Below are 20,753 nucleotides of genomic sequence, written 5' to 3'. Positions count from 1 at the left end.
CTTATAAAACTAAGCATACCTTTACCATATGCATATAATGAAAACAAACCAAATTGTCTTCTCCTACTATACGGTCAACACATAGCACTTCTGGTCCTCAAAATGTGGGAGGGCCTTTCTCCACACCCGTGTAATTGCCCAATGGATTCTTCCTGCCTGAAATCAATTCATGGAGACTGTGGCATTGTGTAGAGAAAGAGTTTAATTGATGTGAGGCCAGCCCATTGGGGAGAACTGGAGCTCCCTTAAATCAGTCTCTCTGAGGCTCGGAGGTGAGGGTTTTTATGGACAATTTGGCAGGCAGGGGCCTATGGAATGGGTGCTGCTAATTGGTTGGGGATGAAGTCACAGGAGTGTGGAAAGCAGTCCTCATGTGCTGGGTCTGCCGCTTGCTGGGGCCAGCTTAATCATGAGTCAGGAGTCCAGGCAGGGTCAGTCTAAAAAACATCTCAAAAATCAATCTTAGGTTCTATAGTAATGATGTTATCTATAGCAGTGGTCCCCAACCTCTTTGGCACCAGGGACAGGTTTTGTGAAAGACAATTTTTCCATGGACCAGGGGGTGTTGGGGAAGGTGTTGGGATGAAAGTGTTCCACCTCAGATCATCAAGCATTAGATTCTCATAACGAGCTCACAACCTAGATCCCTCGCATGTGCAGTTCACAGTAGGGTTTGCACTCCTATGAGAATCTAACGACACTGCTGATCTGACAGGAGGCAGAGCTCGGGGTGGGGGGGTAACGCTTGCTCGCCTGCTGCTCACCTGCTGCTATGCCTCCCAGTTTTAACAGGCCACGGACTGCTACCTGTTAGGGACCCCTGATCTATAGAAGCAACTAGGAAAGACACAAGTCTTGTGACCTCTGTCCACATGACTCCTGAGCAGTAAGGGATTATAGAAACCACGCGTAAATCTCAGCAGGGTTCCCTTCCTTCCATAATCCTAGTCTTGTAGCTTTTCAATAGTCTTACAAAGGCGGTTTTCAGTCCTTGTGCAAGGAGGGAGTTGGTTTTAGGGAGGGACTACTATCATCCTTGCTTTCAAGTTGAAATATAATTCTTCCTGAAGTTAGCTTGGCCTACACCCAGAAATGACCCAGGATGGCTTGGAGGTCAGAAGCAAGATGGAATCAACAATGGCAGATTTCTCCCTGTCACAGTTTTGCAAACAAAGCTGGTTTCACACCAAGCAATTCTCTAGTGCACACCAACGGAGTGCCCAATAATTCAATTTAATTCTGATACTAACTAGAGTTATCACAGATACCACAGGTCGAGACATCAGTGTCACAAGATGGCCCTTATTTACAATGCCAATTGTAAGTCCCAGGTTTTTTCACATGTGCCTCCAACCTTTTGACTATTAACTGGGGATTCTCATGGCCCCTCCTTGTGTTAGATTACTTGCTAGAATGGTTCACAGAACTCGGAGAAACACTTTACCTATGTTCACTCACGCATCATAAAATGATGTAAATGAATAGTCAGTTGCTGGGAAAGGCGTGTGGGAAGGGGTGCAGAGCTTCCACACCCTCTGCAGGCACTACTCCAGGGACCTCCATGTACTCACCACCGGAAGCTCTCTCAACTCTGTCCCTTTTGGGTTTTTATGGAGGCTCTAGTATGTAGGCATGATTTGTTAAATCACTGCCCATTGGCAATCAACTAGACCTTCAGGCTTCTCCCCTCCATAGAGGTTGGGGATGAGACCACAAGTTTCAACCCTCTATGCACATGGCTGGTTGCTCTGGTGACCTGCCCCATCCTGAGGCTGTCCAGGGGCCCCCAGCCCCCAGTTATCTCATTAGCATACAAAATGCTTATCACTCCACAGATTCCAAGGCTTTAGGAGCTGTGTGTCAGGGAAATGGGAAAAGGACCAAATGTACATCACAAGATCACACCATGTAACCCAGAAATCATGCTCCAAGAGATCACAAATGAATTCAAAACCACACAAAAATGTGCACACAAATGTTTCTAGCAGCTTTATTCATAATTGCCAAACTTGGAAGCAACCAGATGACCTTGCAGGGGTGGATGAATAAGCAAACTTGTTCACCCAGACAATGGAATACTAGCCAGTGACAAAACAAATGCACTGCCAAGCCTCGAAAAGACACGAGGGAACTGTAGCCATGTCTGCTAAGTGAAAGGAGCCAATCCGAAAAGGCTGCACACTCCGTGATTCCAACCAGATGATATTTTGGGAGAAGCAAAACTATGGAGTCAGTAAGAGATGAGTGGTTGCCAGAGGCGAGGGAGGAGGAAAATCGGGGGCACAGATGACTTTAAAGCAGTGAAGTGGCTGCGACGCTAGAGTGGTGGACATGGCCATCACACATCCGTCCAACACACAGAAGGTGCTGCACCAAGAATAGTGCAGGCTATGGGGTTTGGGTGACAGCAATGTCTCAGTGTGGCTTCACCCACTGTAACAAATGGGTCACACTCCTGCAAGCTGTCATTGGTTTATTATGATTGGTTTAGAGACAGGGTTTCAGTCTGTCACCCACGCAGGAGTGCAGTGGTGTGATCTCAGCTCACTGCAGCCTTGACCTCCTGGACCCAAGCAATCGACCTCCCAAGTAGCTGGGACTACAGGCATGCCCCAAGGCAGCTAATTTTTGTAGGTCTTTTTTGTAGAGATGGGGTCTCACTTTGTTGCCCAGGCTAGTCTCAAACTCCTGGCCTCCAGTGATCTTCCCACCTTGGCCTTCCAAGGTGTTGAGATTACAGGTGTGAGCTACCAAGCCCAGTCTGCAAGCTATCAGGGGAAACTGTGGGGGTGGGGAGGGAACACAAGGGGACTCTGTACTTTCTGCTGTTTTTGTCATCAACCTAAAGGAAGAAACTGAGGCAAAATTAATGCAGTTTTTTGCGCTGAACTGAGGATGGCTTTCCTGGACATATGCCCAGATTGCCTTGGGGAGTGCCCCCTGGGCCCTTCATTGCAAGCAAGTTTTCAAAGGCAAAAAGGGGGTTCAGGGACTGGCTTGACACCAAGTTGTTCATCAGGAATTCTCACTGGGCCGAGGAGCAAGTGTGTCAGTGACAGGATGGTGGCCAGGCCCACCTCTCCCCTCATGATGATCATCACCCTCGAAATGCCTGAAGGCAGCAGGACCCCCCAGGTTCAGGTTCAGTCTCTGGAGATGCAGTCTGAGGGTCTGTCTGCAGAGCCTCCATTCATGCAGAACATCAGAATGGAACAGAACTCAGAAGGGCATGTCTCTGCCTTCCCATCACCCAGATTCATGTGTCAATTCCTGCCCGGCCCTGAGTCACATGCTGTCTAGTGCTTTCCCTGGAGGAACACCTGCCGTCCTCAGCAGGGATCTCCAAGGATGGTCCGAGCATTGGCTTCCCAATGATACTGCTCATTCCTGCTGGGAAACTCCTCTTCCACGGTGGTGAGATGCTGAACGTGACTAATGGAATAGACGCTCCCCGGGATCCCACTGCCGTGCAAAATAGCAGCTCCTCAAATTACCTTTGCTACATTTCTAATGCCAGGGTCCAAAGAAGCCCTCTGTTGCCATCAGATGCATTTTGAACCCAGTTCATTCAGAAGCCATGGTTGGTGGTCATCATCTACTTGTGTTCTGAGAAACCACAACGTTCAACTTCAGCTCTTCAGCTATGGTCTTTTCATATTACTTTAGAATGTGAAGCTTAGTGCTGTGTGTCCCTCCTTTTATGTCGTGAACGCAGCCTACTCCGTAAGGTGCCTGACTCTTCTGCGACCCCTGGGCTTTCCTCGTGTTTAACATTCTGGTTTTCTCCTTCCTTGAAGTCCCTGTGGTCTCTTCAAGGTCCTGCCTTCCTCCAATTTCTTCTCTGTGGCTCTGTACAGACCGATGCATTTATTTTCCTTTCCTGACTATTCCTTACTCTGTCCTTGATGGAGGGGAGAAGGGAGGGCAAAGAAGTTAAATTTACTTCAGGGCATCAAAATGGTCTACTTAAAAACTTTGTAAGCAGAAAAGTGATATATATATAATTGTAAAGTAGTTAATTTTACCTAATAATTACAGTTTCCAAGAGTTAAAAAATATATCATTGGTTTACAGAAGTAACACTGCTTAGTGATGAGCTGCACATTGTTGAGCTGTGGGAATGGCTTATGGGGTCCAGCATATGGCATCGTGGGGTTCATTTGCAGCAGTTCAAAAGATGAACCCATGGCTCAAGGCGGGTGGGAAGTGGCTGCGGTCCATTTTAATGCCTCCCTGGGTCTGAGGTTTTTAAGGGGCTCAAATTCCTCAGATAAGAAAAACTTATATTGGAGGGAAGACTGCTTCTGAGTAAGAACAAAAGCAACCCCAGCACCTGGAATATTTGGGTTCTAAAAAGCGATTTCTTACATGAACTTTTAGGTTTTATTATTTTACTATCTGTGGCTGATACCATTGAATGATTTATCTGAATGTGACTTAGAAACGTACACTACGGCACAAAAACAGAATTCCAATAAGTGATGTGAAGAGAACGTGTGGCCTGGGAAGACCTGGACCTTGTCTGCCTTGGAGTTGTGTCCTCACCTCTAATCCTCGTGGCACACATTTGTGTAACTCACATGCTTGGGAGAACATGCATGCTGATGTCCACACCCCACCCCTGGAACCTGTGGATTGCTTGCTTACAATGCACTGTGGACCCTGCATAGGGGACTCGGTGATATATCTTGAGATGAGAGATACTCCTGGTGACTGGTGGGGCCTAGATAACCTGCAGGGTCCTCCTAAGGACAGGAAGAAGCTGGAGGCAGAGACTGGACACAGCTATGCTGTGGCTCTGAGGATGGGGTAAGGGGCAGAAGCTGAGGGAGGCAGAGATGGACCCCCCAGCGCCTCCCAACAGAGCCCAGTGGGCAACGCTGTCATTTCAGAACCAAAAAATGACAGATTTGTGTTGTTTTAAGCCAATAGCAACAACCACCAAGTCAGGTTACTTCTTTCTTTCATTCGATAAATATGGAATGTGAACCATGTGCCGGCCATGCTGGGAGCTGGGACATAGCTGAGGAGGACACGGCCAGGCCCCTGCACTTGGGCAATGCAGCTCACAGCTGCACCAAGGCTTGCAGAGCCTCCTGCAGAAGCAGCAGAGGCCTTCGCAGGCAGGGCCAGGGGCGGGTGGGCGGAGAGAGCAGCAGGCACCACCCGGCTCTGGGATGGCCAGGGAGCAGGGAGCATGCAGACCCTCCTGAGAAAAGCTTCTGCATGGGCCACACCCTGTCATCCTCCCGGCAGCTGGCGGGCCCACAGGCTGAGCCCCTGCCCACCATTGGGCATCCTGCTAGTCACCAGGCCTCTGTGGCTGCGTCAGCATATGACAGTTCCATGACGAGGGGCCGTGTCCTCCGGGACCCTGGACCTCCCAGAGGAATCACCCTCCTGTGCCAGGGCCCAGCCTCAGGGGAGACATGAATCTACCCCGGGCCTGCCTGGGAGGGGATGGGGCTCCGAGCCTGGTCTGGGCTGTCCACCTGGGCATGAGCATCGCAGCCACGGCCAGGGCAGGACGAACCTGGCCAGAGGCCCCACCATGTGCTGCAGAGCCAGCCCTGTCCACAGCCCGTCCATGCAGGGCAGGCCTGGTGTTCCCCAGCCAAAGCCCACACAGCCAAGTTGGAACCTCGTGAGGAGGGTCAGAGGACAACCGTATCCATCCCAGTTCCCGCGAGGGCAAGGCAGGTGCTGTCCAAGAAGAAACCCTGTGGAGGGAGAGGAGCGCACCCCAAAGTGTCTTCCTTCCACTCTTGCAGGAAAATTTTGGGGAAATTATTAAGGTAGAAAGAGAGACCCTGTGGTTTTTTTTTTTTTTTTTTTTTTTTTTTGGTGGTAACTTGGTTCACTCCACTTCAACCATAAAAATCCCAACCAGGAAACTTACCAAGTATCACCAACCGCCTCGAAAAGCAACACCACACGGCCCACATGCGGGGACACTGAGGGGACAAATGCAGGCCCCTGAGTGACGTGGGGACACACGAGGGGCCGCTGAGGGTTGTGGAGCCGGTGAAGGACATGGGGCTGCTGAGGGGACACACACGGGGCTGCTAAGGGACGTAGGGGCTCTGAGAGGACGCACGGTGGGCTGCTGAGGGGAGGCACTTGGGGCCCCTGAGTGACGTGGGGACACGTGGGGCTGCTGAGGGGATGGAGGTGGGGACGCTGAGGGGAGGGACATGGGGCCGCTGAGGGACATGGGGGAGCTGAGGGGACATACATGGGGGCAATGAGACTACATGGGGCCGCTGAGGTATGTGGGGGTGCTAAGGGATGCACACGGGGGCGCTGACAGACGTGGGGGGTGCTGAGGAGACGTGCAGGGGTCACTGAAGGGATTCACGCTGGGGACGCTGAGGGGACTCATTCGGGGGGTGCTGAGGGACGCACGCGGGGGTGCTGCCAAATGTGGGGGGTGCTGAGGGGACACACGCAGGGGACGCTGAGGTCTAATGCCGGGGCGCTGAGGGGATGCACGCGGGGCAGTGAGGGACTTGGAGACGCTGAGGTAACGCACTCCGGCCACCATCAGCCCAGGATGAGACCGTTTGAACATCTACATTGGGTTGAAAAGCCTCCAATACAGTAAGATCCAGGAGTTGTAATAATACTAAAATTAGCAGGGGTAACATAAGTCACCTCTGGACATGCTAAAACCAACTGTACCTCAGGATGGCCAGAGAGCTGAGGAAAGATCCCTCTTCAGAAAAGTATGACAGCTCACAGTGAAGAAATGAGTAAAAAATCAGAGTGTCCCTCCGCAGCCCAGCGGTGGAATCATGGACCGGGGAGAGGCCCTCCGACCCGGTCCTCTGCGCGGGCAGATGAGGATGCCTCGATCTCCACCGTGCAGGAGAGAGGCGGGGTTGCGGAGTCCAGGGCAGAGTCCAGACCTGGGGACACTGTGGGATCAAAAGACAAGTCGCAAGAGGAAGAAGCGCAAGGAGCCAGGGATTTTTCTCCTGGTTGGAAAAAACGGAGTATTAAAAGTCCTGTGAGGTGCCAGGGAGTCCTCGTCGCTGACATCTAGCGGCATTATGGAGTCACCATCAGTTATTTTAGGTGTAAATATGGAACCGGGGTTGGGTGGGGTTTTTAGTTCTTATCTTCGAGAATACTTTCTGAAGTGTTTATGGATAAAATAATATGATGTCTGGAGCTGGATTAAAATAGCCCAGTGAGGAAGCGGGTGGGGTGCCGGCCTTGGCAGGAATGCGGGGCCATTGTGCTGGTCTCCCTGCGCTGTGTTGGAACTCACTGTAAATAGACCAGCGAGAAGGCAGCCTGCCCTGAGGTCACTCTCACTGTGAACTCAGCTCCCTCCAGCCTACCTCTCACAGGGGCCCAGATGGCTTCAGCCCGCGTCCTCTGCAGGCTTCTTCCTGATGGGGAAGAACCCGGAGTCCTGACAGTGAGATTTCCTGCAGTGATTCTTCGGTCTCAGAGGCCTGAGGGACATGTGTGTTTGAGGATCTTTTCCATTTCCATCTGTAGGATCTCCTTCATTTTCCTCTCCTGCTAAACGGAGGCCACCAGCAGTTTTAAGAGGAGTTTAGGGCTGAACAAATGAAGCACAGTGCACTTCAAAGGCTTTGAGAGGAAGGCCCAGTGTGCAGAGGCCTCAGGAACCCTGAGCTTTCCCAGGAGGCCCGCACTGAGCCCTCGGCACTGAGCCCTCGGGGCCGTCCTTCCCTGTCCCACACTACAGGGAAAGACAGGTATGGCCCCCCACCCCTCAGCCATGTTGCTGAATCTGGCAGCCGCTGTGTTTGTCAGACCCACCTGCCTTGCTCAGCAGGAAAGCCGTGCTATGATGCATGGAGCTGCATGCGAAAGTTGGATAAGCAGGCAGGTGGAGACACCTCCCGTGCCAGCGCTCCGGTTCTCCTGCTTGGCCCAAGAACCTGTTTTCATTTTGGAAAGGTGGACGGGGTGTGGGGTGACCTAGTTGCCATTTTCAGGCATGGCTGGGCTCTCACAGTCACTCTTAGAACAGACATGTCCCTGCCTGGAGGCCAGGCCCTCTTGGGTTGTGGGAACCAAGCCCAAAAATGTCAAACAAGTGGCACAACCTTTAGGGTCATTTTCCTCTACCTGAAAAACCCCCAGACATTAAAGCCCTTTCAGCAGCATTGCCCTATTGTCTTTCTCACCTCTCAGACGCAGACACAGGAAGCATCAAATCTGAGGCTTCGGCCAGGATATGAGCCCAGCTTTTGCAACCCCAACTGGTAGGCTGACCTCATGTGAACTCCCTGGCAGTGGCACCCCAGAGACCCACGTGGGTGAGCTCGCACCATAGGCTGAGGGTGCCAGAGCCGTGGGGACCTTGGCTGCTTGCGTCAGATGCGGCCAGCAAGGGAGGGAAAACTGAATCTGTTGAGTGAATGTGTGATGGGTGCAGGTCCCCACGATCCCGCCACCCGCGGTCTCGAAGCATCGTAGGAGCCTGAGGTCCAAGACAACGGACTCACATCTCAACCTTGCGCTGTGCTGCAGGGCCAAGCTTAAGTTGCTGTGACAAAGAGGCCCCACATGCAGCACCTGCCACAGAACACGGCTGTTTTTCATGCACGCTGTACCCCTGGTCATTCTGGCCAGGGCCCTCCGGTTTTGTTGCTCTTCCAGGGGCATGTTCTGGGCTGTGTGATGGAGGCTGGGCTGTAGGCTCCTCTGAGCAGGTGGAGGGGTGCACACCAGGGACCCTCATGTTGAGGCTCGGCCCCTGCCCCATCACCTCTACTCTGGTGAGGCCACTTCCTGTGAAGGAAGCTGGGTGTTCCTGCCTGGAGCTGCCCCCAGAAGACAGAGCATCAAGGAGAGGAATGTGCTTCCAGCCCCACCACCGTGGGGAGATGTGGAGCTGGGGTGGCAGCTTCAGAGCAAGCAGGGCTGAGGCGCCTCCCTGTGAGACCCCTCCCAGCCCTGCTGCCCTGTCAAAGTGTGGGTTGGTTGTGTTCCCCAAAAATACATGTTAAAATCTGAGCCCCCAGCACCTCAGAATGTGACATCATTTGGAAATAAGATCAGTGCAGATCTAATTAGCATAATGGCCCCTTATCCTGGGGAAAATGTTCCAAGACCCTGGTGGATATCTGAAGCCTCAGGCAGTACCTAACCCTACATACACTGTGTTTTTTTCCCATATATACAACCCTATGATAAAGTTTATGAATGAGGCACAATAAGAGATTAACCATAATAGAATAGAATTATAACAATATACTATAATAACACTTAATGAATGTGGCCTCTCCCTCTAATATACCTTACCATACTGTACTTTCCCTTCTTCTTGTGAGGATGTGAAGTGGGTGTAAAATGCCACGTGGTGAGATGAAGGGAGATGAGAGACACAGGCATTGTGACAAAGATGGGAAGTTCGGGAAGCAGACGATTCCTTGGTGTTCAGTTGCGTGCTGCTCTGAGCTCTCCCATCCAAGCCTGGGTTGCCGTTGGCTACTTGGCAGCCATCCCGGTGACCAGATGGGCTGTGGTGTCACAGTGCTTCTGTTCAGGTCACCCTTCTTTGACTTAATGGCGGCCCCAAAGTGCAAGTGTAGCCATGTAATGTCTGTGAGACGTGGTTGACCATGAGTAACTAAAACCGGAGAAAGCGAGATGGAAGACAAGGACCACTGTTGTTAGGATAAGCCATGACTGTCCTTATACGAAGAGGGTGGCACAGGGGCCTGTGTGGTGGTGGAGACAGAGACTGAAGCTGTGAATCCACAAACCCGGAGTACCTGGAGCTTCAGAGGCCGGGGAAGCAGGAAGGACCCTCCCAGCTGCTGGGGGAGCACGGCCCTGCTGGCACTGTGATTTTGGACTTCTGGCCTCCAGAGCTGAGGAGGAGACACTTCTGTGGTTTTCAGCCCCCCGGTTTGTGGTACTATTCCAACTGCCCCAGGACACCGCTGCACCAATGCCCTTGACCTTCAAGGTAGCATCCTGGCGGGCAGAGCTGACGGGCATCCCGGCTCCTCTGCCCTTGGGCTCCCGCACTGACGGGCCTGTGCTGAAAGGTTAAAAATAGCCCTGCGTATATTAAAATAGGTACATCAATTCTAAGGCTCACACAGCTGCTATAAGTGTCTTGGATACTCTTCAAATTAATATTTATAGACCTCTCCAAGCTCTGTTGAACCAGCTTTTTTAACATTCATTAAAGCCAAGCTCATCTGTTTGTTTGCAAGATGGACTTGGCACACTTCAGCACTTAACGGGAGATGAAAACCGCAGTTTGTTCAATTTCCTTTTAATAATTTTGTTTACATTTTTGCCAGCACTCACAATCCGAGTTCAGTTTCTGCCAGCACTGATTTGGTTTATTCCACGTGGCTTGGGCCACTGTGGGGCTGCATTTGTCCTGGGGACACCTTCCTGTCACCTTTTACTGTTTTCTGAGTCAGCAAGAAAGGCAGATCCGACGGAAGAGTCCAGCAGTCTCTTCAGCTGTAGTCCCACAGAGCTCTGCGAAGTCCTCTCCCCGGTAGGACGGATCTGAAACACCCACTGTTAGAGTCCAGGAGTGGAGAACCGCTGTGCGGGAACAAGGCCCGTCCTGATTCATCCAATCATGAGGACGCACTTTCCCACCAGGCTAGGAGGGAGGAACATAGAGCCCGCCCTGACTGCCAAAAAAACCGTTCAGCTTCCCAAGTCAGAGAGGAAAAGGTTTTCAAGGGGTCCCTTATTTCTATTATACAAGATTTAAATAGCAAAGTGGACCTCTGGGGCCAACATGGGTATGTGATGGTGCTTTTGTGAGATTCTCCCCACAGTCAGCCCCCTAAGACGGCCTCACCTTCCAGGTCTCAGTGGCCCCAGGTGCGACACGGCTCCTCCAGAAATGACGACAGCCCTGGAGACCAAGGACTCCCTGTGCCACTCACTGGGTTTGTGCTGAGAAGTACATTCAGTGATTTCCCCGGGAAAACAACAAGTCATCTCCTAATACTGTTTGTGAAAACTAAATAAGCCATCGTAGTCTTCAGGAACAGTTTGCTGAAGGTTGGTTATTGGCGTAACTTTCCAAATGAATAAACTAAGTTACAAGACTTTTTCAAAGGCCCTGATGGCTGTTGCACACATAGAAACATGAACGGTCAGAAAGAAGTCTGAAAATTCACCCAGCAGCCCTTACCATCTCTGTAATTAAGCCTTTTTCAGCCCAGGACAACCAGCCACACAACACACAGGCCTTCATCCTTGGCTGTGACAGATGCACGTCCATGGGAAGGGCCAGGCCTGCTTCTCCCATCACGAACAGAAGCCCCTCTGAGTTTCTCAGAAGGGGTGCTCTGGAGATTTTAAATTATGCTGGTTAGGATAGTAATACTTTTGCTTGAAAATCAATAGATGCAGAAATATAAACAGAAAGTACCAAGTGGGTTTCCCCTCCTCAGCCAGAGGCGATGCAGTCAGCAGGTCAGCCCCGACACTACTGCTCACTGCTCGGGGAGCCCATGTCTTTCCTTATGCAGAGGGGTCACGCCACGGCCACCCCTCCACACAAGAGCAGGGCATCTACCAAGGGCAGAGCCAGGCCGGGAAAGGCTCAGCAGCCCCTCCACCTCACAATGCTGTCGCTAGGACCCACGTGCATTTGGGGCCCCACATGAAAGCTCCCCAGGTGCTCCCCTTGAAACGACTCTGCTTGCAGCTCACCTCCAGGAAGGACCCTTCCTTAGAGAACAGTGGGACAGTATCCCTCGGGTTCTGGGAAAGCGGCTGTTATCCTGGAAACCAGGGCTCCCAGGAGATTCTGCGCCTCCCCTGTGTGGGCCATCCTGATCCGTACACAGACCCCAGAGACTCAGGAGCTCCTCGAGGCTGGGCATCCTGATGCCAGGTGGTCCTGGTACGGCCCCTCTGGCCTCCGCTCTCACTCTTGTCTGACGAGCTCACGCCTGTTCACCACAGGCTCCTGGGGGAGGACGGTGGGGGGGCGGGATGCCCTCCCCAGCCCCTTCCTCCCTGCACGGCACTTCCCTGGGCCTGATACAGCGGGGATTGCTGAGTGGTTCCCCATCCGGCCCAAAACAGGACACCTCAGGGCTGGAACCCCTCATAGTCCCCACCCACACGCCACCCACACAAGGCCAATGCCTGCGTGTGAAACACAGAGCACCTCCTCTGTCTCCACCTGACTTCACCGACTTCCCTGAGCATTAAAAAATAAATAAAAACTAAAAATAAGCCGGGCGCGGTGGCTCAAGCCTGTAATCCCAGCACTTTGGGAGGCCGAGGCGGGTGGATCACGAGGTCAAGAGATCGAGACCATCCTGGTCAACATGGTGAAACCCCGTCTCTACTAAAATACAAAAAATTAGCTGGGCATGGTGGCGTATGCCTGTAATCCCAGCTACCCAGGAGGCTGAGGCAGGAGAATTGCCTGAACCCAGGAGGCGGAGGTTGCGGTGAGCCGAGATCCTGCCATTGCACTCCAGCCTGGGTGACATGAGTGAAACTCCGTCTCAAAAAAAAAAAAAAAACTAAAAATAAATGAAACCCTGAAGGGTTTCAGAGCAGGAGAGAGCTCATGTCCCGACTGAAGGGGCACATTCTTGATGTGTCCCTGGTCCAGCAAAACACCCCACTCAGATCACCCCAATGCTTTTGTGTCGAATGCCACGTCACGGCATCCACTTGTTTTTGTTTTTGTCCAGTCTGGAAGGCTTGGAGTCACAAGGTGAAGGTCATGAGGCATGACTGTGCCAATTAAGGCTGTTCCCATGACAGGGTGTGACTCTGGACTTCAGGGTACAGGTCCGTCCCTCTGGGAGTGAAGGGAAATGTCCTGCCCACACTGCAGTGACACCTACATGACACTAGCGATTCCCACACAGCAGTCACACGGATGCCGCAGCTACACCCATGCGGCAGCAACACCTGCACCCCAGCGACGCCCACAGAGCAGCGACGCCCGCACAGCAGCGACGCCCACAGAGCAGCGACGCCCGCAGAGCAGCGACGCCCGCACAGCAGCGACGCCCGCACAGCAGCGACGCCCGCACCCCACTGACATCGGCACCTCTTTTCTTCTGCAGCCCCAGTTGCTCCCAGGCCAGGGCGCCAGGCTGAGGAGTGGCCCCAGGGCGTTATCAGAAGCTGCAGAAGCAGGACAGTGCTGTTTCCGCATCCTCAGCAGCTTCCTGGAAAGATCCAGCCAGGCTGTCCGGGGCTGAGCTTTGCTACGTCTTCCTGCTCCTGGCCAGCACGGGGGCTTTCTGTCCTTGAAAGCAGCACCTCACTTCCTGACGTCCAAGAAACAAACTTCTAGGTGTTGGGAGCCTAGCGCCTCAAGGCTCTGGGCACTCCAGGTTTCACGTGGAGCTGGCTGGTTTCCCACCCCAAGAAGAGGGCGCAGGGTTGCTTGGGTGTTGCTGTGGCCCTGGTTCCCAGAGTCCTGCTGAAGGAACCTTGCCGGGGTTCCCCGAGGCAGTCCTGGCAGAGGCAGCAGCGGCAGTGGCGCCAGCCACGTGGCCGCCTCTTAATTCTATGGAAGGGAAGCCTCATTGGACCAGAATTTTGCCAGACCCTCCAGCTGCTTCTGACCAACCAGCAGTTCCCACAACATGATGCCCCTTTGCTGTGCTGGGCGACGATACCCAATCCCATGATTGGGTCAGAAAGGAGGGACCACGCTCCTCTGGAGAGTGAGCTAAGACCATGTTACAGACGCAGAGAAGTAGAAAATATGACGAAATGGTTAATTATGTTGCTCAAATAGAAAGGTGTGGAAATCCCACATTGTGGTGCCCCCCGGGGCAGGCAGCTCTGTCATCCCCACTCAGCCACCCACAGGTGACGCTGGCATGGGCTGGGTGTGCCCCTTGCCTCCGCCTGAGCCCGGCAAGCCTGGGCTGCCTCCTGGGATGGGGCTGGGGCTGCGTCTCCCTTGCGGATCAGGCAGTTCTTGGCCTCAGATGACACCTGCTTGGGCCCAGCCTCGCTGTGAGGGTGGCAAATGGAACTGGAATTCCCACCCAGGCAGCTGACGCCACAGTCCAGAGTCCACGCCTCATATCCGTGGCCTGTGCTACTCCATTCTTATCTAAAATGAGGAGTGAGATCAACGCCCCACTTACCCCCGCTCCCAGGAAAACCCCTCTGCCAGGTTCCTGGGTAAAGCAGTGCCTCAGGTTCCTACATGGCCTGGTGCTGGCGCTGCCCCAGGAAAGAAACCCCTTTACCAAAACCTACCAGACAGACCCTCGCCCTGTCCCCACCCCTGCACATCACGAACAACACACAGGGCCTCTCGGCATCCTTGCTCTCAACAAGCACGGCTGTGAGTGGCAAGTAGCTGTGTGATGGGAAAGGGGGCCCTCCAGGCCAAAGTAGTCAGTCCACCTGGAGGACCCGTCACACACCTGGAGTTTCTATCACACACCTGCAGGGCCCATCACACACCTGGAGGGACTGGCGCACACCTGGAGGCCCTGTCACACACCTGGAGGGCCCGGCACACACCTGGAGGCCCTGTCACACACCTGCAGGGCCGGTCACACACCTGGAGGGCCCGTACATGCCTGCAGGGCCCATCACCACCTGGACGGCCTGGCACACACCTGGAAGCCCCATCACACACTTGAAGGGCCCATCACACACCTGGAGGGCCCGGCAGACACCTGGAGGCCCCGTCACACACCTGCAGAGCCTGTCACACACCTGCAGGGCCCGTCACACACCTGGAGGGCCTGGCACACACCTGGAGGGCCTGTCACACACCTGGAGAGCCTGTCACACACCTGCAGGGCCGGTCACACACCTGGAGGGCCTGTACACGCCTGCGGGGCCCATCACCACCTAGACGGCCTGGCACACACCTGGAAGCCCCGTCACACAACTGAAGGGCCCATCACACACCTGCAGGGCCGGTCACACACCTGGAGGGCCCGTCACACACCTGCAGGGCCAGTCACACTCCTGAAGGGCCCGTCACACACCTGGAGGGCCCGTCACACACAAGGAGGCCCTGTCACACACCTGGAGGGCCGGTCACACACCTGGAGGGCCGGTCACACACCTGAAGGGCCCGTCACACACCTGGAGGGCCGGTCACACAACTGCAGGGCCAGTCACATACCTGAGGGTCTGTCACACACCTGGAGGCTCCGTCACACACCTGCAGGGCCGGTCACACACCTGCAGGGCCCATCACACACCAGGAGGCCCCGTCATACACCTGGAGGGCCGGTCACACACCTGCAGGGCCGGTCACACACCTGGAGGACCCGTCACACACCTGGCGGGCCCGTCACACACCTGGGGGCCCTGTCACACACCTGCAGGGCCCGTCGCACACCTGGAGTCCCTGTCACACATCTGGAGGGCCTGTCACGCAGCTAGAGGTAAGCCAATGACTGCCCGCTTATGGCCTGTAGAGGGCTCTGATATTGCCCAGAGAAGCCAGGTAAAGCCTGCTGACCCCCTGAGTGGGGGCAGAGCCAGGTGACCAGATGGCAGAGGCAGCAGAGCACAGGGAGGGGCATGAGAGAGGGGAGAGCTTCACGGAGAAAGGACTTTGGAGATTTGCAGAAGATCCTCTTTAGTTTTCAGCTAAATCACCACACACTTGAGAAGAAATGACCCAAGGCCAGAGGAAGATCACCTGAAAGGAGTAGAGGGACCAATCCCACAGCTCCAGAGTCCAGGAATAGTTCCCGTTTCCATCCATCAATGTGGAATAGCTCATTATCCACAGGACACCAGAAAGGCTTTGCCTGTAGTGGGAGCTTTTGCCCTGAAGACCTGCTGCTCTGGTTTTGCCCTAACAATGCCTAAAAGCAAGCCCTTAGGGATAAAAAATAAATTGTCTAAGTGAAGGATACACTGGATAGAATTAACAGCAGATACAACATTGCAAAAGAATAGATTAGAGAACTTGAAGGCATAGAAATAGAAGCTAACTAAACTGAAACCCATGCAGAGGGGAAAAGACCAAACAATGAAAACAAGAGGCTTAGTGAGCTCTGGGAAAACTCCAAGCAGCTGTTTATATGTATACCTGGTGTCCCCTAAATAAGGAGAGCGTCTTGGGGACAGATAATAATATTGGAGGAAATCATAGCTCCAAAATTTCCAAAAAACGTGAAACCCACAAACCCAAGAATTTCAATGAACCCCAAGCACAAGAAACATGAGAGAAACTACAGGGCACATCATAATAAAGTTTCTTAAAATTAGTGATAAAGAGAAAATCTTAAAAGCAGCCAGAGGAAAAAGATATTATGTATAGAGGAACAAGGAAAAGAATGACTGCAGATTTCCTGTTGGAGACAATATAAGCTAAAATACAATAGGACAACGTCTTTAAAGTTAAAGGGTGCGGGGGAAACTGTCAATCTAGAATTCTTTCCAGTAAAAAAGATCCTTAAAAAAAATAAAATAATGACTTCTAAAGACATACAAAAACTGAAAGAAGGTATCACCAACACACATACACTCAAGAAAATGTTAAAGGGGCCGGGCGCGGTGGCTCAAGCCTGTAATCCCAGCACTTTGGGAGGCCGAGGCGGGTGGATCACGAGGTCAAGAGATCGAGACCATCCTGGTCAACATGGTGAAACCCCGTCTCTACTAAAAATACAAAAAATTAGCTTGGCATGGTGGCACGTGCCTGTATCCCAGCTACTCAGGAGGCTGAGGCAGGAGAATTGCCTGAACCCGGGAGGCGGAGGTTGCGGTGAGCCGAGATTGTGCCATTGCACTCCAGCCTGGGTAACAAGAGGGAAACTCCCTCTCAAAAAAAAAAAAAAAAAAAAAAAAAGTTAAAAAATTTTTTTGTGAGGGGGGCAAAAAAAAAAAAAAAAAAAACAACAGATTGAGTCTGCATCTACTTAAAGAAATAGCAGTAATCGAAGTGATAAAGATATGAGCAAATGTAATTTTTTCTCATTATTTAAATATTTTTAAAAGCATTGTTTAATGCAAAAAATAGTACTCTGTATTGTAAGGTTTATAACACATGTAGAATAAAATGCAAGAAAACCACATAAAGAGAGGAGAGAAACAGAGGCAGACTGCTGCAAGTGAACAGGTGACCCTAGTAAGTTAAAGTTGTGTAATAAGAATCACAAAGCAACACCAAAATCACACAAGAGTTACAGTTAATAAGCCAACAAGGGAAAAAACTGCATCATAAAAAGTTTGGTTAATCCAAAAGAAGGCAAAAAATAAAACAAAAGGAAAGGAAACAGCAAATGAGAGAAATAGAAAACAAATAACAAGGTGGGAGGTTTAGACCAAATCATTTTAATAATCACATTGAATGAAAATGATCTACTACCCCAATTAAAAGTCAAATATCAGGTTGGATTAAAAAAGACTCAGCTACATGCCACCTACAAGAAACCTACTTTAAACATGAAGACAAAAATAGGATAAAGGAAAAAGAATTTTAAAAATTTTATATATATATATATATATATGTATAAATACAATGCAAACACTAACCAAAAGAGAGCTGGCAATCAAATAGATTTTAGAACAAAGAATATTATATCTTATTATGATAAAGGTTCAATTACACAGGAGTACACAATTTTAGATATTTGTGTACCAAATAAAAAAGTTTCAAAATACATGAAGCAAAACTTGAATTGTAAGGAAAAACAGACAAATAAATTCCAGTTGGAGATTTCAGCACTCCATTCTTAAAAATTGATAGAATAAGAAGGCAGAAAATGAGCAAGGATATGGTAGACTTGAACAAGACTATCACCTAACTTGACCTGGTTGATATTTATGGAGCATTCCACCCACTAAGAGCTGAATAAACCTCTTTTTTTTTTTTTTTTTTTTTTGAGATGGGAGTTTCACTCTTGTTGCCCAGGCTGGAGTGCAATAGCACAATCTCAGCTCACTGCAACCTCTGCCTCCCAGGTTCAAGCGGTTCTCCTGCCTCAGCCTACCGAATAGCTGGGATTACAGGCATGCGCCACCACACCTGGCTAATTTTGTACTTTTAGTAGAGATGGGTTTCTCTATTTTGGTCAGGCTGGTCTCAAACTCCCGACCTCAGATGATCCGCCTGCCTCAGCCTCCCAAAGTGCTGAGATTACAGGTGTGAGACACTGCACCTAGCCAACATTCCTTTCTCAAACACGCATAATGTTACCATCTTCTGGCCACAAAACAAGTTTCAATAAATTAAAAAGAATTCAAGTCATATATTGTATGTTCTCTTTCCACAATAAAGCCAAATTACGCATTGATAACCACTAAGATATCTAGAAACTTCCCAAATTGTTGGAAACTAAATAACACAGTTCTAAATAGCCCATGGGTCAATGAAGACATCAAAAGTTAAATTAGAAAGTATTTTGAACTGAATGGAAATGACACAACTAAGTGTGAGATTTAAAATGTGTAGGATACAGCTAATGCACTGCTTTAAGAAAAATCTTGGCCGGGCGCGGTGGCTCACGCCTGTAATCCCAGCACTTTGGGAGGCCGAGGTGGGTGGATCACGAGGTCAAGAGATCGAGACCATCCTGGTCAACATGGTGAAACGCCGTCTCTACTAAAAATACAAAAAATCAGCTGGGCATGGTGGCATGTGCCTGTAGTCCCAGCTACTCAGGAGGCTGAGGCAGGAGAATTGCCTGAACCCGGGAGGCGGAGGTTGCGGTGAGCCGAGATCGCGCCATTGCACTCCAGCCTGGGTAACAAGAGCGAAACTCTGTCTCAAAAAAAAAAAAAAAAAAGAAAGAAAAGAAAAATCTCTAGCATAAACATCTATATTAGAAAAGAAGAAAGGTCTCAAATAAAACCCCAGCTTTCTACTGAAGAAACTGAATAAAGAAGAGCAAATAAAACACACTTTATTTCATTTTTCTTCTGTGGGCAGAAGAAAGAACATTATAAAAGGTGATTGTACAATGAGAAAATAGAAAATGATAAATTATAAAGAAAAATCCATAAACCTAAAAACCAGTTATTTGAGATCAATAAACTGTTGAATCTCCAGCCAGAATGACCATGACAACAACAAAAAAAAGACAAATTATCACTATCAGGAGAGGTGTCATTAATACAGATCTACAGAGATTCGGAGTATTGAGGGGTCGGTTGCAGTGGCTCACGCCTGTAATCTCAGCACTTTGGGAGGCTAAGGCAGGCAGATCACCTTAGGTCAGGAATTCGAGACCAGCCTGGCTAACATGGTGAAACCTCATCTCTACTAAAAATACAAAAATTAGCCAGCCATGGTGGCGCACACCTGCAGTCCCAGCTACTCAGGAAGCTGAGGCGGGAGAATCCCTTGAAGCTGGGAGTGGAGATCACAGTGAGCCGCGATTGTGCCACTGCAGTCCAGCCTGAGCCACAGAGCGAGACTCCGTCTCAAACAACAACAACAAAAATAGTGTTGAGAGACTATTATGAGCAGCTTTATGTTAACACAGTAAACAACTTAGATAAAATGAGAAAACTTCCTGAGAAAAAACAAATTACTAAAGCAAATAAAGAAGAAACAGATGCTCTATTAAAGAGCATATATATATTCTTTATATGTGTGTGTGTCCGTGTGTATATATATACACACACACGCACATACACACACACATATGTAGAGAGAGAGAGAGAGAGAGAGGGAGAGGGAGAGAAAGAGGGAGTGTGAGTGTCTCACTCACTCTGTCATCCAGGCTGGAGTGCAGTGGTGCAATCTTGGTTCACTGCAACTTCCATCTCCTAGGTTCAAGCAATTCTCTTGCCTCAGCCTCCCACGTAGCTGGGATTACAGGTGCCTGCCACCATGCCTGGCTAATTTTTTTGTATTTTTAGTAGAGAAGGGCTTTCACCATGTTGGCCAGGCTGCTTTCAAACTCCTGACCTCAAGTGATCCTCCAGCCTTGGCCTCCCAAAGTGCTAGGAATACAGGCATGAGCCACCACGCCAACCTTAAAGAATATATATTAAAGAAATAAAATTTATAGGTAAAAACCTTCCCACAAAGAAACCATAGGTCCTGATGGCATCGCTGTGATTTTTGCCAATCATCTAAGGAAGAAATAAGACAAATTCTACACAAACACGTCCATAAAATTAAAGAGGAGGAAACACTTAACAATTCTTAGGCCGATATTTCTTGGAATATCAAACCAGACAAAGAAAAAAAACAATAGATCAGTACCCTTATAAACATCGATGCAAATATTCTTAACACAATTTTACAAACTGAATTCAACAATGATTTAAAAGTATGACATATCATGACCAAGTGGGGTTAGGGTTATTTCAGGGAAAAAGGTTGATTTTACAGGTGAAGGGGAGGAAGGCAGCAAATCACACTGCCATGTTTGTACCTATGCAACAATCTTGCATGTTCTTCACATGTGCCCCAAAACTTAAATGCAATTAAAAAAAAGAAAGAAATTAAAGAAGATTGAAATGAAAAAAAAAAAAAGAAAAAGATTGATTTAACATTCAAAAATCAATCAAGCCGGGTGCGGTGGCTCAAGCCTGTAATCCCAGCACTTTGGGAGGCCGAGGCAGGTGGATCACGAGGTCAAGAGATCGAGACCATCCTGGTCAACATGGTGAAACCCCGTCTCTATTAAAAATACAAAAAATTAGCTGGGCATGGTGGTGCATGCCTGTAATCCCAGCTACTCAGGAGGCTGAGGCAGGAGAATTGCCTGAACCCAGGAGGCGGAGGTTGCGGTGAGCCGAGATCGCGCCATTGCACTCCAGCCTGGGTAACATGAGTGAAACTCCGTCTCAAAAAA

General features: G+C 50.3%; 1 long non-coding RNA gene across 1 annotated transcript in view; it reads right to left on the bottom strand.

Moving 5' to 3' along the window:
• Nucleotides 1-20,018: 20,018 nt before the first annotated feature.
• LOC116528863 overlaps nucleotides 20,019-20,753 on the bottom strand; it is a 5,180-nt gene continuing 4,445 nt past the window's right edge. The window contains exon 2 of the long non-coding RNA XR_004259249.1: nucleotides 20,019-20,097. This is a non-coding gene — a long non-coding RNA (uncharacterized LOC116528863). The remainder of the gene's footprint in view (nucleotides 20,098-20,753) is intronic.

This window comes from Sapajus apella, unplaced genomic scaffold (genome assembly GCF_009761245.1).
Source record: "Sapajus apella isolate SASKATOON/1434 unplaced genomic scaffold, GSC_monkey_1.0 scaffold60, whole genome shotgun sequence".
NCBI classification, from domain to species: domain Eukaryota; kingdom Metazoa; phylum Chordata; class Mammalia; order Primates; family Cebidae; genus Sapajus; species Sapajus apella.
Note: the sequence above shows the minus strand (reverse complement) of the source record. Positions and strands in the feature narration are given on the sequence as shown.